Source organism: Chlamydotis macqueenii, chromosome W (genome assembly GCF_036417535.1).
Source record: "Chlamydotis macqueenii isolate bChlMac1 chromosome W, bChlMac1.mat, whole genome shotgun sequence".
NCBI lineage: Eukaryota > Metazoa > Chordata > Aves > Otidiformes > Otididae > Chlamydotis > Chlamydotis macqueenii.
This window is the reverse complement of record NC_141592.1, coordinates 39510412-39515462: the sequence shown is the minus strand read 5'-3', so window position 1 is coordinate 39515462 and position 5051 is coordinate 39510412. Positions and strand designations below refer to the sequence as shown.

At 48.8% G+C, this 5051-nt stretch overlaps 1 pseudogene; it reads right to left on the bottom strand.

Moving 5' to 3' along the window:
• Nucleotides 1–2267: 2267 nt before the first annotated feature.
• Nucleotides 2268–3822, bottom strand: LOC147596689 (uncharacterized; annotated as a pseudogene).
• Nucleotides 3823–5051: the final 1229 nt, after the last annotated feature.

The window sequence follows — 5051 nt, the reverse complement described above, 5'->3', positions numbered from 1 at the left end:
GCCAAGACCACAAATCACCATCCCAGCCATTCCAGCCATTCCATGTCTGAGTGGGGACATGGGCTAGTTTTCTAATGTCTGTGGTTAGTTGTAGAACCACTTCGCCTACATCACTGATTTTTAAACAACAATTAGAAATATTTAACTTCCCACATACTCCTCCCTCCTCAGCCAACAAATAATCCAAAACCATGCGGTGTTGCAGGATTGCAGTGCGCATCTCACGAGACTGTTGATTCAAGAGATCTATAGCATCGGCAGTTTTGTTGGTAATGATTTCCAAAACTGCCTGCAAGCAAATTATGCGATTTAGGTTATAAATTGGTTCCCGAGCCCCTGTTACCAAGTCATTAGGATTCCAAGTGGCCAGCCCATAATGCTGTATTATCCTCTCGGGAGGCCACTCATTTTTCCCCCATTTTTGTGTTCCACCTATTTCAATCTCGATAGCTCGCTTATTGCATGCAACACTGTCGTGGTTTTGTTTAGTGGGGGGGGCCTAAGGTAGTAGCTTCTGTAGGAAACTGCTAGAAGTTGCTCCTCTTTGTTCAGTGGACTCGGCTGGGCCTAGGGCGGACCCGCTGCTGGCCAAGGCCGAGCCAATTGGTAGCAGAATGTCCCGTGATAATGCCTCTGTGATAACGTATTTAAGTAGGGGAAAACAGAAAAAAAAAAAAGAGAGGAGATGTGAAGCAGCTGAGCGGGGGGCAGAGAGGGGGAGGCGCGAGCCTCGTGGGCCTTGCAGGCCTCACCCTCTGGCCTCCCTCCGGGCAGCCAACTGGGCCCAACTCGGCCCAGCCTGGCTGCAAGAAGTGGAGAGGAGATGAGAAGGAAGTGAACAAGATGTAAAAAGGATCCTGAGAGGCGTCTGCCAGCCTGTTGTGAGGAACGGCTGCAGACGCCAAGGTCAGTGAAGAAGGAGGGGGAGGAGTAACGCGGCTCCTGGCCAAGATTCCTCTGCAACTCGTGGTGAAGACCATGGTGGAGCGGGTTGTCCCCCTGCAGCCTATGGAGGTCCACGGAGGGGCAGAGATCCACCTGCAGCCCGTGGAGGACCCCACGCCGGAGCAGGTGGAGGCCTGAAGGAGGCTGTGGCCCATGGAGGGCCCGCTGGGACAGCTGTTCTAGAGGGACTGCACCCTGTGGAAGAGATGACCCATGCTGGAGCAGTTTCACGAAGGACTGTGGCCCGTGGGAGGGACCCCACGCTGGAGCAGGGGAGGAATGCGAGGAGTTCTTCCCCCGAGGAGGAAGGAGCAGCATAAAGCGACATGTGATGAACTGACCATAACCCCCATTCCCTCTTCCCCACTGTGCCGTTCGTGGGGGGGATGGTGGTAGAGATAACGTTAAGCCCGGGAAGAGGGAGGGGTGGGGGGAGGTTATCTTGTTCCCTGTCTCATTCTCCTGCTAATTTTAGAAATAAATGAATAGTTTTCCCCAAGTCGAGTCTGTTTTGCCCGTGACGGTAACTTTAAGGATTTCTCCCTGTCCTTATCTCAAACCTTGAGCCGTTTTTCTTATATCATCTCCTCCTATTCTCTCGGAGGGTGGGGGGAGCGAGAGAGAGACTGCGTAGTCTGGTCCCGATCGGGACTTCGTCACCCAAATTATCATACAGTTTCACTCTTAGTTGGGGACTCTCTGCTTCTGGAAGCAGGAAAAATAGAGGCCGGATAATTCCAATATAACAAACCCCTGACCAGTTTGCTGGTAGTATTTTGTAGGCAGTGTGTCCACAGATCCAGTAATGTCCTTTTCTGGCTCTGACTCCTCCAGCAAACGGTCCATCTGCAGTCCATGGGTGTTGCAAGTAGGTTGTATTATAGTCTCCTAAAGAGCTTTAAAGGAATTGTATAGATAGAGGGAGGGAATGAGCTGGCCTTCACTGATAGATTTTATCACTTCCTCTGCAGGCGTGTCGGGTTCTGGTCTAGTGCCTTCTTCCTACAAAACAGAACTCGCGTCTCAGGTGAGAGAAAGAGGAAGAGAAAGAAAAAAAAAAAAAAAGGAAAAAGCGACTGAGAGACTGAAATGCAGGGCGGCGGGGGGAGCTTCTGCTTGTTTTGACAGTCAAAATTCCACATTGCTCCGCCTCAGTCTGCATCAGTGTGGTGATTTGTGCTCCTGTGCCAATTAAAAAGGTTACTGGTTTTTCTGTGGCCCTACAGCCACTGTAATCAATAAATCTCCTTTCATATTTAAGGTGAGTTGTTTTATAAACATCCATTCTCCGTTTCCCCCCTCACCTTCAGGGAACGGAGGAACTAGTTTCCCGTCACCCTCTTTTCTGCATCAGTTTTTTCCCTAAGGTCTGTCAATGGTGGGGCACTAGGGGTTGTTCCAAAATTGACTTTTCGCCCTGACCATGTTTGTATAAGTTTCTCTAATTTCTGGGTTGGAAGCCCATCCATTAAATCTCGGGGAATACCTGTCAGGAGCCCCAATTGCCACCATTCCTGACGGCTGAGGGGTCTCCCTCTCCCAGGATCAGTAAGTCGGGCCAACTTAGAATTGTGACTTCTCTTGACCAGTGCTGGCCAGCCTTCACCTTTTTCTGTGGCTCGTACAGCTCTGGTTTCAGTTTTTTTGTCTGAATCCACCAATGGGACCATATTTCCTCCCAAAATTTATGAGTTCTTGGGCTACTTCTCCCCATATCCACACTTTCCTCCCTGTCCTTCTGTGATCGAGGGTCACTGTTCCCTCCAGAGCACCTGTAAGTCTATCTGCTACAGGGGTACTTTGTATCTTCCCCTGTAGCTGGATCCCAATGGGTTTCAGAGAATCAGGAAGTCCTCAAATTAGAGGAGTCATCCGTTCAGGATCCACAGGCATCATCACTGGAGAGCCTTGGTTAGGTTTGAGCTCTCTATCATACATCATTTGCAAACAAGCAGCCTTCTGCACACTCTCCACCAGTTGATCCACTGTGCCCGTGATGGCTAGGGGGTCTCCCCTCTCCAAAGGGTTCAGCCCGCCAGCCCAATATGCTGCCCTCTGTGTCAAAGACCACGGGGCCCGACAATTGCCAGTAGTTAAAAATACACCCGGACCCCAATATCCTTCTGCTTCCTTTTCCGACAAAAAGGTTCCATCCCCCCCCAACAACGACACTCTCCAAACATACTCTGTTTCCGATTCCTTTGGAGTCCTTGCAAAATCATTCCTTAATTTTGCCAACTCAGTTGCTGTAAATGGAACCTCTTTAGTAATAACTTGGGGATGACTGTCGGTTTCCCCCTCATACACATATTCAGTTTTAACTAGGGGATACATGTGAGGAGAATTCTCTACAATTTCTTTTGCTTTTTGCAAGTCCTCCTGAGGGTACATTTGCCTGATCCCCTTCTCTTCCAACTTCAACTCCACCTCTCCACACAAATCATTTTCTCTCCGCAATTCTTCATTCAATGTTTCTTTTAGCAAAACATTCCGGTGTTTCTCCTCCTCCAACAACTGCTTGGTCTCTTTTAATTGTTCCTGTAACGACTCAACTGCCAGTTTCAAAGAGTCTATCATGGCATTATCTTGACACAATCTCTGCCTCCTATCTTCTATAGCTGCTGCCAGACTTGCTCCTAAAACGGCACAAATTACAGATTTTCCCTTCCTGGGCCTAAGTTTAGATTCCTTCTGCAATATTACGATCCTATCCACTATACTCTGCGGTTGGAACCAATGATTTTTTGCCCATTCTCGCACTTGAAGGGATGGGCGAGCATGATATTTTTCCAAAAGGTCATTTAATTTCTCTAAATCCCCATTCAATACTGTTGCGGGGATCTCATCACAAACATTTGCAGATTTGCAAGCACCCATCTCACCAAAGAGGTGTTATTTCATCCTGAAAGGACCACACCTTAAATTTTCTACCACAGTTCTCCCACACACACTCTCAAGGAGGCCACACCTTTCAAATTTCACCAAAAGAGGGATTATTTCATCCTGAAAGGGCTGCACCTTAATTTTCTATCAACAATAGCCCCCCACAGACACTCTCAGAAGAACATACCTTTCAAATTTCACCAAAAGAGAATCGTCTTTTACCCAATTCTACCACTTTGTCCTTCTTCGGATGTTTTCCTTATGGACAAACAGAACCGTGGATCCAGACTCCGCACTCGCTTCGTACCAATGTACATCTCAGTCACACACACACACGCACTAGAATCTTTAATAAAGCAACTGGACACTTTCTGTTTCTCCGAGAACCCTGCCAACTACGCCAATTAAATAATGTCACGTTCTGATTTCGGACGAGAGGAAGGCCCCCTTGCGTTCTAGCCAACCTCAGACGAGTCTGGGAGGCTAGGGGCAGCTGGACCAACCTCTCACACACCGGAGTGTGGTTTTGCTCGTATTCTCGGGAACAGAATTAAGACTCAAAACGGAGTCAAGCACCAGGTAACTTTATCTACCCGAGAAAAAGTTTGCAAATGCAAGAGAAAAGAGAGAAAGAAAGGAAAGAGAGAGAAAAGAAAAGAGCTTCAGTTGCAATAGCTAGCACCACGGACCTGCGGCGTCCTGACTGCCGGCTCTCTTGCCAGCAAACCAACCCAGGACGCACCGGAGCCCCACCCTGGGGAAAGCAGGGCATCACACGGATACCGTCAAGCTAAGCCTTCCATTTAATGCTGCGCAACACAGGGTTAAATACCCATACACCCGCGACGCATACGAACGCACATGCCCCCCTGTGCCCATGGATCCATCTGTGCCTGCCATGCACCTACCTCTACACTCATGGACTTATCCGTTCCTACCACATACATGGACGCACCTGCCCCCTGCACTTGTGGACTCATCCACATCCAGTGCGTGAATCGCCACAGACTGCCCCTCCTGCATACATGCAGCCCTGCTAACGTTACCCCACAATTCCCCCCCTCTATGCTAAATCATCCTGGTCTAATGGCTGGTACTCTGGGGCGGATGCCGCCATAACATAGTTGATCATGGATAGTCGCCTAGTGACCCCTTAATCATAGCATGCAAGAAACGTAACAATAACAGAAACAAACAAAGCATTATCAAAGCAACTGCTAGGA